Consider the following 12,359-nt stretch of genomic DNA (forward strand, 5'->3'; position numbering starts at 1 on the left):
GTTCGTCTTTAAGGGCCAGAATTGGGTTTAGGATAGTTAATCCAATTGACAACCTGTGTGTACTCTCACTCTCAGTTTTTGTTTAAGTTGCTGGCATCAGAAGATGAAGAATTTTTTTTGTTACTAGTTCCAGAATTCCTGTGGATCCTTAGATACTGAACCAAAAGGGTGTGTTATAGAAGTTACTCGTTTGTAACGGATGATGGTTGTGTCATAGGAATTTTGCAAACTGACTGTCATTTTGAAAAGAATAAGATTTTGGCTATTGAATGACTGATACCCAATAGTCCATGAAGAATTTTCTTTCTTTGCTCTCCCGTCTGAGGTAGACGCAGCCTATTCATCTGCAGTTAGTGGGAGTAAGAGTCTTTATAAAGCTTGGAGATTATTTAAAAATCAATTGAGCTCTTTCTAGGCCATGTTTGCACTACGGGTGCTACAGCGGCATTGGTTGCAGCACCTTAGCTATGCTGCTGTAACCCCATAGTGTAGACAGACTACAACGATGACTGGGGTGTTCCCACAACAGCAGAAAATCATCTCCCCAAGAGCTGGTAGGTAGGCGGAAGGAAGACTGCTTCCATCGACCTAGCTACATTTACACCCCTGAACCCCATGGCTATGTCAACCTAACTTTTAAGTATAGACCAGGTCTTAGTCAAAGAAATTGACGGAGAGTTTTAACTTATTTAGACAAAAGTGAGGAGTGACTGGTACCCATATAAAGTGCCAGGAGCACAGGGATAGGGGGATAATTAGAACTTCATTTTTGTGAGATCATGGGCTCCATGATTTTCATGTTTCAATAACTGGTCATGTTAAATGCAACTTGATGGCATTTCTCTGTTTGGCCTAACATGATAATTTCTGAATGATGCATCTGATCAATTCCAAAATTTCAGGGAACGTTCTAGACATCAATGGGCAGAGTCTTATCAACTTTGATGAAAACTAGGAAAAAATGGGGGACACACAGAGCTTGGAAGGGCGAAAGCTCCCTGAAAGTGGCTGGGGCCACTGGCGCCCGAACTGTGCCCCGTCCACTGTGCCACCCCTTCCTCCTGAGGCCCTGCCCTTGGGCAGCCCTTTCTCCCCAAGCCCTGCCCTCATGCTACCCCTTCTCCCCAAGCCCCCATCCTCACACTGCCCCTTCCCGAAGGCCCCACTTCTGCACTGCCTCTTCCCCTCCAAACCCCCCACCCCCCACGCTCGCTCCTGTCTGCCCCTTCTCCCCTGTCACTGGCCCTTATGAGTGGTAAAAAGTGATGGGGCCATGGCCCCCACCTCCCATTACGGCACCCCATACAGAGCCCCTAGCATCTGGTTAACAGAACCAACAGTTTCAACTACATCTTTAGATCAAAGAACTTACTGATAGAAGAAATTAACACATTCCAGCATAACAATACTCTTCATCATAACCCTGCCCATGTCCCAATTGAGTTTAAAATATTAATAGCCTGAATAAAAAGAAAGGAACCAATAATAAGAATTGTGGTGGGAAAGGAGGTATGGGAGGCAGGAGGGATTCAGGAATGGGGAACCGTGGCATAGGGAGGAAAGGGGAACTCATGCAGAACCCTTGGCACGAGTGGGATGGGTGGTAGTGGCATGGGGGAAGCATCAGAATTAACTTTAAACAAAATAGGTTTTATTTTGGCCCTTTTGGAACCTTATTGGTTACTGAATTCTGTTACCTGTCCTTAAAACATGCTCAGCCCCTGGGGTGCTATTGCAAGCTATTTTTCAAGGACACTGTTGGATTCCCCAAAAGCTTTTGGATACCTACATAGCCAGTCTCAGATGACCAGCACAGCACCTTATTCTCTTGGACATCCAGCTGGCTACCGATCCAAATATTTGTGACTTCCAGGCTTGATTACTACAACACATTTTATCTAGAAAATAATCCACACAGCCTCAAAAAGAGCCAACTGGTGCAATATGTAGCAAGTCATCTACTTAGCAACCTAGATAGCAGCAAACACATGAGCCAGGTATATCACTCTCTGCCCTGGCTCCCTATTAAATGCAGAGGCTGGAACCCAGTGTAGAGGATGGGTCTGGGCTCCCCTACCAACCACCAGGAAGTGGCAAGGGTGTTGGTGATGCCAGCCACACAGCAGGTCTGGAAGGACTTAGAATTCCCCGGAAGGGGAGGACATTAGTGACCTGGTTGGAGGACCAACCATGAAGTGGAAAGTGAGTGTGGCCACAGAGCAAGACAGGATGGGGGAAGACACCACCAGAGGGAGACCGCAAGCCGGGGGGGGCTAATTACCAGGACAGCCAGCAGGAGGCACTGTTAGTGGTGAGTGAACCCCAGGACACTGTATTATAAATATATGCTATCATCAGAGGTGAAAGTAAGCCGGTACGCCCCGGTATGGCGTACCGGCAAGAGCTGGTGCACTATACTGGGGTGGATCGGCTTCCCCAGGCGCAATTTAAAGGGCCTACAGCGGCTGGAGCCCCCGGCCCTTTAAATTGCTGCCAGAACCCCGCTGCCGGAGTCCTGGGGTAGCGGCGGCGGGTTTGGGATGGAGATTTAAAGGGCCTGGGGCGGTAGCGGCGGCCGAGCCCTGGGCCCTTTAAATCATCCCCGGAGCTCCGCCGCCGCTTCCCAGGGCTCCGGCAGGCTCCAGGGACGATTTAAAGGGCCCGGGGCGGTAGTGGCAGCCGGAGCCCCGTCCCCAGAGCCCTGCTGCCGGAGCCCTGGGGAAGCGATGGCGGGGCTCCAGGGACGATTTAAAGGGCCCGGGGCTCCGGCCGCTGCTACTACCCGGAGCCATTTAAACCACTGCCAGAGCCCCCGGCTGCCACTGTTACCCCGGGAAGGGGGAAAGAGGCACTTGCTGGTACAGGGTGGGCCGAGGCTGGCTCTGACCCCCCAGCCCGGCCCCTTCCTCCCGAGGCCCTGCCCCTTCCGGGGGCCAGAGCCGGCCCCAGCCCAACCCTGTACCGGTAAGTCCCTAGACTTACTTTCATCCCTGGCTATCATCAGGCTTGCACACAGGGAAAAAAAAGCCTTTTATGTCTTATAACTGCAGTAGGAGGCCTTCTTTACTGCAATGAAAAGTCAAAAGGGACATTTTTTTCCCTTTTAATCTCCCAGGGCTTTGTTTTGAACACATCAATGAAGATTCAAATATTTTATTGAAAGTCAGTAGAACTGATTTATGAAAAAAATGTCACAATCCCTATGTAAAAGTGACTTTTGTATGCCTTGTGAGTGTTCAGTTCCCTACTTTCAAAGCCAATGTGCTGGATAGAAAAGAATACATTAGAGAGGGAACATATCACCTTAGAAAACTCATTGCAAGTCAAACACCATAGTACCAGATTACCATTTATTCCAACCCTTTATTTTCTGTCTATTTCCAGTTACTGATCCATGAGAGGCCTCTCCCTCTTATGACTCCAGGACTGCTTACTTTGCTTAAGAGCCTTTAGTGAGGGAACCTTGTCAAAGGCCTTCTGAAAGTCCAAGCACACTATATCCACTAGATCACTCTTATCCACATGTTTGTTGACCCCCCTCAAAGAATTCTAATAGATTAGGGGAAGGCCTGATTTCCCTTTACAAAATCCGTGTTGACTCTTCAACAAATCATGTTCATCTATGTGTCTGATAATTCTGTTCTTTACTAGAGTTTCAACCAGTTTGCTCGGTACTGAAGTTAGGCTTACTGGTCTGTAATTGCCAGAACTGCTTCTGGAGGCTTTTTTAAAAATTGGTGTCACATTAGCTCTCCTCCAGTCATCTGGTACAAAAGCTGATTTAAAGGATAAGTTATATACCACAGTTAGTAGTTCTGCAAGTTCATATTTGAGTTCCTTCAGAACTCTTGGTTGTATTAACTGTCTTTTTGGTTGGCTAAGTTATGCAATGGCTTAAATGTTGAGAGAATGATTCAGAAACATTGCAGGCATAGAACTGCACACATTCACAGGCTTAATTTGAACACACAATTACCATTATTATTCATGCAGTTACCATGATTGCACACACAACTTAGGTAATCATGTGTGCAAATCATCAATACAGCATTTAACTGGTTTTTGTACGCATTGCTTCAGTGTTGTGCATGCAAATGAAACACACAAAGGTGTGTCTAAACTGTTTGACAAGTAGGCACTTTTTGGATTAATCTTTTCAATGTAGGGTATCAGAGGAAGCCAACAATCTAGGAGTGAATCTGGCCTTGAATGCTCTTGACAGCTTGTTGCTGGTCAGATCACCTGGAAAATTTGCTTGGAAATGCTATTTATTTTTGCCTATGTATAAGCAACATTAAACAGTATTTTTCTGTGTTCTATCCAGTCTATGGTCAGACAGTGTGCTGTTGCCACCTAGAGTTGGTTTGTCAAAACAAATTTTATTTTTAAAATGAAAATGACTATACTAACCCTTCAACTTCCTTATCCCAAAATAAAACTCTTGTTACTGAGGGTCCAGTCCTGATGGACAAAGCAGACAGTAACGTGAGGAGAAAGGCAGGTCTTCTCAGGGTGTGGAAGAACGTTAAATCAGCATTTGTAAAATATTGTGCAATACAAGGCAGCAGGAGAGATGTAATAGAAAACCAAATCCCTGCCAAAAATATGAGTGCGTGTATGGAAAGGCAACTTGTGATGCTATGAATTCCTGTAGCTAATTCTACTTTCCATATTAGATTTAGGATTCTGCTAGAAAAGCATTTCCTACCATATCACTGCTTCTTGACATCTGTTGATTTACCATTCAAATAATGTAGCATCATTGATAGTAGGTATACCAACCTCAGTATTAAAACATTCTGCTTTGACAGTCAGCAATTAAAATTGCACAGCTTGTGTTGCTCCTGCAAAATCTGAAAGTATGTATGTGTGGCATATGTAGATCTGTACTGTAATGGTTACAGTTTTTTTTTCTGCATTCTGCACTTTTAAATGTCTAGGACTCTGCTGTCTGCGGAGGCAAGTGCCATTTAGTTAGGCAGAGTTGGTGCAGCATGTTAGAGAGGGAAGACACACACTATACTCTCTCCTGGAGATTTGACTTTGAGTCCACCTTGATTTGTTGTTTTCCTTCACCTAAAACAAGTAATTGACACTGACAGCATCTGGAAAATAACATGATGAAACTGGTATTCCTGGAAGAATATTACCTTTCTCCCCGAAAAATATCTTGGTCTTTTTCCCAAGATGAGCAAAAAATATAGATTTTAGAGTCTGAGATGTAGCAGGTCTAACCTAGCTACACTAACGTAGCTCCCTGAAAAGCCATAGGATAATCCTTAGACCTGAAAGCATCATAACAAAGCACAAGAAACAAATGTCATGTTCTACCTCTTTTGGGTGGTTTTGACATTTTAAGTTTTGCTCTCAGATTCATGTGACTCTAGTTTCCCTTCTGCTTTAGTTATATGTAGGCTAAATGACACAGCTAATAATACCATATTCAGGGAGATTTCTACAGGGGATTTCTCATCCAACAACAACCACTGAGGATCCTACAGCTTTGCTTACTAGCCATGAATGGAAAGGAAAGGTCACAGCTTTTTCCTGCCCACCATGATCTCGCTAGTCTGCATCGGGCCAGACTGAGGATATTGGGGGAAATTAGGGAGAAGATTCTTTAGGAAGATACCATATGTGCTTGAGGTCACCCAGCCAAAGAAGTGGAGAGCTTGTACCAGGGCCTGTGCATAAGTGCCATCATTCTTAGATCAGTGGGACTACTACTTGTGAAGTAAGGTACTTTGCAGTGTGAAGAAGGGAAACAGATAGAAGTTCAGCCATTTCAGAATTTAATTTAGAAAAGTTTAAAATCACACAAGAAATACAATTTTCAGAAAAGCCAACGTCCATGTTATTGATATTGGAGACCACTCACATATTAACTGTGGCGAAGGTTGCCGAACAATTTATTGGAAAGATTTGGCCACTTTCCAAATTAAATTTTCAATACTACTGTATGTGGGAATCCAGATGTTATCCTCTGCACACCATTGAAGCAAAAATGGCTATTTAAATGTTTGATAAAAGTTTAATCAGAAATCAAAAACAGTTTCCCAACCATCAGGCTCTTTGACCTTTATTATGATGTTAGAAGAGATAGAGAAACGATAAAGCAATTTATAATTTACTGGTCTGACCAGAGAGGATGATCTTTGGATCAAGACACTCTCCAGATTATACTTAACCTATATCATATGAAATGTGCAAGAAGCATCTGTTCTTTTTCAAATGGAGACAAACAAATCAAACCAAAATCAGTATCAAATGTAGATCCTGTTGTATTTTAAATAGGACCAGCTGAAGAGAGAGTAATGTGGGATCTATTACATGTCACATAAAGTTCACGATTTACCAGGAAGTCTAACACCTTAAAAATGAATAAAACCTGGGCAAAACAATATAGCCAATCAAAAGCCCAGAATCATTAACAAAGCACAGACTGGCAGAAACCCCAGCCCTTTCCAACCTCAGAATAACAGTATAAGACGCAAGAGCAGGAGGGAAACAGTGACAGCTGAGAATGGAAGGGGCCAGTATCAGTGAGGTTTTACTTTTTAGAAAGGGGGCAATAGCTGTGGTTTTGAGAGATTTGGAATGAGATCCAGTAAAGAAAGATCTTCATCCTGTCTGCCTGCGGTATTTATATAGCACCAGTCACTATTGTATATAACTCCTCCGGCTACCTCTCCACCCCTGTGGCCACCTTCTCCCAGAGAAAAATATCAAGGAGTGAGACATAATACCTGCTTTCCCAAGCACTGGACACTTCTTTTCCTGGCTCCTTTGGCTATGGAGCCACTAGGACTGACCAGACCCACCCAGGACAGATCAGTCGGTGTCAGCAATAAAATCTGCACTTCACACCTTCAACCATGCAGCTCTTAGCTCCTCTACCTGCTGCTCTATCCCTGTAGCTGGCTCCACCCAAAAGCTATCAGCCAGGCAGAGTTTTTAAATTTGCTTCTTCTCCCCAGCACTGACGTATCATTACAGACGTTAATGGTCTTCTATTGATTATAAATTCCACTCAGCACCTGCTGGAATATCTGTTAGAGGAGCATGTAGCAAAACAAAAGTTTCTGAGGTAGGTACCTGCCTGCACCTTGTGCTTGTTGAATGGCTCCTGATGGTGAGTTTATGTTAACTTACTCTAAGGTTATTTGAGGATGCAGCCAAGGTGGTGGTGGTGGTGAACTGTGAAGATACTGGCTTCAGCTAAGTTGTGCCACTCACCTGACTACTGGAGAAGATTTTACTCCATAACCCATCGAAAAGAGCAGGTATGTGATCACCCTTGATCCACAGCATGCTACAATTTTCCCTGCCTTTCACTGAAACATGGCATGAGCATGATTACATCCTGTCTATGTTATTGGATCCATGGCTCAAAAATGCTGTGTCTGTTTTCTTCTTCAGAGATCAGAAGGACCTTACGTCAATACAATCAAAAGCCGACAGTAGATGATACAACCTTGGCCCAAAGCGCTTACAATTTAAAGGGGCCAAGGAAGCAGAGGAAAAAGTGTACAACATCCAAGCAAAGTAGCCAGGATGATACTAAGCACATCAACTTATTACAATTACTTATTGTCAATGTTACTTTCTCTTTTTTTAAAAAAAACTTGTACTGAAGCCACTGCCTATGATACAGTCTAGAAATATTATACTTAGATTAACAGTGCATCAGCAACCCTAACCAAAGCTTTCCATTTTTCATTTCTCCATTTTTTACTGCTGAGCTGCACACCACCTGTTTCCTTCACCTCCCACTCAAAAAATCAGTGCTTCCCCTTTCCAGCTGTCATTTGCATCACAGAATTTTTCTGACGCTACTCTCATTCTGTGGTCCCAGGCAGGGAGGAAGGCTGTGGGGGCGTGTGTGCCCCTTAGTCTTGTGGTAACCATTCCAGAGAGTTGGGGGGCCCAGCCGGATGCTCTCTTTCCTGTCCAGTTGCTCCTGATAGTGCTGCCTCCTCATGAAGTTAGGGCCTTGTTATAAGCAGCCCTTGGGGAGGAAAAGTCCACTGTGGAACTAGGGACCCCATAGTCTTGGGCCAGAGTGTCTTGAGTCATTAAAGGAGCTGGGTGCTTTCACCCTCTACCTTTGAATACTTCGGCTGTTGCTGTCTCCCCAGGGAAGGTTAGCACCATTATAGGATACCTATGGGGAGGTGGGGATTGCAGCCCCATGTAGTCTGGGGAAGGTCACTGAGGGGTCAGGTGCCCCATAGCTCTTGGGAGTCCTCGCTGCTCTCTGTGCTGCCATTGTCTCCTCATGGTAGCTTGAACCTTGTTACATTCCCCATCTGGGGAGCAGGCTACAGGGCTTTAGTTTGGTTTCGAGAGGCAGCGGGACGCGGGGGGGAGGGGGAGGGGAAGTTATCAGTACATTAAAATAATATACAAGTAAAAAAGTAAAATATATATTAAAACCTTTGAGATGAGATCATTTTGTTCTTTAACGTCCATGGAAGTGATGGGTATCCAGAGTACTAGAAAGGCAAATTTCCATAAAATATTATTCTGCCTTGATCAGAATAATTTCAACCATGAAAAGGAATCAACACTTTCTCTTTCTTGCTTGGCAGAATGTAGACTACAGATTACACTTTCCATTAGCGTTGTTCATGTTGTGGTTTTCTCTCTGAATTTGAGAAAGCCTCTCAACAGAGATGGAAAAAAATAAAGTATTACTGGGATGAAAGCAGAAGGTGCAAATGGCCAACAACATGGACCTGTGTAGCTAAGCAGGGTGATGTAGATACAGTGCCTGCTTGTGCTCCTGCTCCAGTTGAAGTCAGTGGCTAAAATTCTTAGAACAACATTTTCAAAAGTGGTCTTCAATTTTGGGTACCCCAATTTTGGAATTACACTTTGAGTCAAATTTTCAGAGTTGCTGTACAAGTACAGTTGAAGTCAATCAACACGGTTGAAAATCAGGCCCAACATGTTTCAGGATGGGCACCCAAAAATGTAGGCATCATATATCAGTGGTCATTTAAAAAAACCACTTTGGTAGTAGATGCTCATCATTATGACAAAATTCTCTCCAAGCCACACATCAGATTTCAATTCTTTCAACATGCCCAGATTCCTACTGATTTAATAGGTTATCCATGCATGTGGAAAAGCAGAATATAAATCAGCATCTGCCAAACAGGCATAAAGAAAAGTCTGCCCTTAAACTTGTGCAGACTGCAGGTTATTACTAGGCTTGGCAGATTTCAGTTTTCATTGTTTTAATCGTTTCAATGGATAATGTTAACATTTATTTTAACAATTTGGAGAAAAAAATCAATTTAAATGTTTGCAGATGTGCAAAGTTATGGGTTATACACTTTTTTCAATTTTCATCTATTTAAATTTTCAGTTGTGTCAGACAAAGGGGATAAGACAATTATTTAATGACAGTACAAGAGATACAAAAAAGTTAAAGCTTTCTAACCATTAAAAGACAGATTTTCAACATGACATGTCAAAACATACAATGTTAATATCCTTAAATAAAAACTAAAGCATTTTTCTTACTTTCCCTATCTGTAAATTTTGATGATAATTGATGGAAATATTCATCAGTTTGGGTATGAATGGTAAAATCAACATTTACCAATATTAACCCATAAACATTTAATTCTTTCAAGACGAATTATGAGTAATCTACATGCACTGCATTAGTTACAGCCCTGCAACCTTCACTAACCTATAACTAATTGGTATGGATAGCCTCAAGCACCTTCTGTGATTAAGTGGAAGCCCAGTGACTCCATCCCTGGAAAGCCCCAGAAAATACAGCAACACCTTTCAGTTTAGCTGTTGTGGATTTCTATAGCTTCTTAGGAACATTCATTTGACTGAGAGTCTTGAGAGTGCCTGTGTGTTCTAACATTTAACATAATACATTTTTAAGAAGCAGTCACCTACTGCAACATAAAACAAAAGCCATCCTGTTTTTATCAGTGGAAGGGGTACAACACTGAGCTGTTCCTTTAGAAACAGTTTCTCTTTCCTGCTCAAGGGTTTTATAATTATCCGGACTCTCATTCGGCACACAAAGAGACTATGGACAAAACTACTGTTTAAACTGCCTTCTTTCTAATCCCAGCAAAGAATAAACATGAGCCCTCTTCCAGCAACATGGTGTCTAAATCCATTGCCAAGACTTATTTACTAAGGATAGAAACTGGAGCTTCTGCAGGGGTCCTAAAATATGAAAAAAGCATTACATACTATGTGAAGGGTGCCAACATAGGAACAAAAGTATTGTAGACAGATTGGTCACCACTGTGACCTTGCACCCCATAATGCTTTATGGAAATATGCTTATGAAAGTAAATATGACATAACTGGAATATGTTTTATGCTAGATATGCCATGTAACATATCTCTGCAAAGGTTATGATCTACTGAATATATTCATCCTATTTGTATGCATGTATCATTTTTGTACTCGAAGTTATGATTATTGGCTGTGTACTTGTTTGATTTTAGCCTTATTAAGGCATTTGGTCAGCTTCTTTAGAAAGGGATTTGAAAGTTAAGTGACCAATCAAGAAACACTTAACAGACAATGGCTCTTGGAAGACTCCAATCCACATAAGAAGTCTACCTGAGAACGTTCAAGGTAGCATGTGAACAATGGCTGCTACCTGTAAGTTCTGAGTCATGCATGGACATGTGACTTGCCCATGTGACTCCAAAACTCCATCTTGTAGCTGGGATTCCACACAGGGGGAGGGAGGGGTATCCACCCACAAGAGAAAGTCTATTTAAACCCCTTGGAGACCCCTCCATTTTGTCTTCAGCTGGCTCAAGAGATAGCCTCTCCACCCCCAAAGGATACCTGAAAGAAACTGGAACAAAGGACAGTAACCACTGGGGTGTGAGTGATTGCTGGACCCAGACTAGAAGGAGACTAGTCTGTAAAAAGAAGCTGACTGGAACACCTTTGAGGGTGAGATTCCATCTGTAATCACTTTCTTACTGTATTAGGCATAGGCTTGCATGTTTTGTTTTATTTTGTTTGGTAATTCACTTTGTTCTGTCTGTTATTACTTGGAACTACTTAAATCCTACTTTTTGTATTTAATAAAATCACTTTTTACTTATTAATTAACCCAGAGTATGTATTAATACCTCGGGGGGAGGCAAACAGCTGTGCATATCTCTCTATCAGTGTTATAGAGGGCGAACAATTTATGAGTTTACCCCGTATAAGCTTTATACAGGGTAAAACGGATTTATTTGGGGTTTGGACCCCATTGCGAGTTGGGCATCTGAGTGTTGGAGACAGAAACACTTCTTAAGCCGTTTTCAGTTAAGTCTGCCGCTTGTGGGACGTTGTTCAGACCTGGGTCTGAGTTTGTAACTGGAAAGCGTGTCTGGCACAACCAGGCAGGGTTCTGAAGTCCCAAGCTGCTTCCTGGTGGTCATTGTCTTGTAGGGAACCATATGGAGTTGGAAAGGAATTTGAGATGTCTCTATCAGGCAGACATAGGGATGAAAACTAATTTACATACCATATTATCAGGCATGCGCATCATACTAATATCTTAGCAAACCGATATCTGATTAGGAGGAAATGAACTGATACTAATATTTATTGAACACTGTCAGTGTTCAATAAATCCCAGACTTTTCAGCATTCTCTATGACACCCTTAATTTTCACACTTGTTTCTATTTTAATTAATGGTCAACTTCCACCCTTGGATTTGACCATGCAGCTCCTGCAATTAGTTGCAGCCCTGCAAAGAGGTGGATTTATTTCATCTCACAGACTGATAAAAGTAATATAATTCTCAGTAGTCTCCCACCTAAAACTAGTCCTACTAAGCTTTGATTGCTTCGTATGTACATAAGTGGAAATGAAACTCAAGAGCCACCAGAACGCTTAAGATAAAGGGTAGGTTTGTGCTACAGAATCAATAATCATGTACATATAAGAGAGTGTTCAGGATCGGAAAGTACAGTCAGACTCAAAGTTTCCACAAGGGAAAATCCCTGCAAGGGAAATTTTAGAAGCAGAATGCTCTCCCACAGTCAAAGCAAATAAAATTTCACTTTCTTTTTCCATATCTTGCTTGGTTGCTGTCATGGCCCCTGCAGGCTGTCCGTATATTTTATTGTGAGGATGACAGACAACTGAGTTTATAAATATTTGTGGGGGGAAAGAGAGAAGGATTTGTCTGAGGCTATAACTATCCTAGGGGAAAAAAAATCATTTTGAAATGTGTTAACTAACTTGATACTAAACACAAATTAACACCCTAGTCTAGACAGGACCAAGTCATGTTTTAAAACATTTTAGCTAATGTGTTTTAAATGACAGTCTATACTAAGGGAAAAGTCTTGTTTAAT

This window comes from Chelonia mydas, chromosome 2 (genome assembly GCF_015237465.2).
Source record: "Chelonia mydas isolate rCheMyd1 chromosome 2, rCheMyd1.pri.v2, whole genome shotgun sequence".
Taxonomy (NCBI): Eukaryota; Metazoa; Chordata; order Testudines; family Cheloniidae; genus Chelonia; species Chelonia mydas.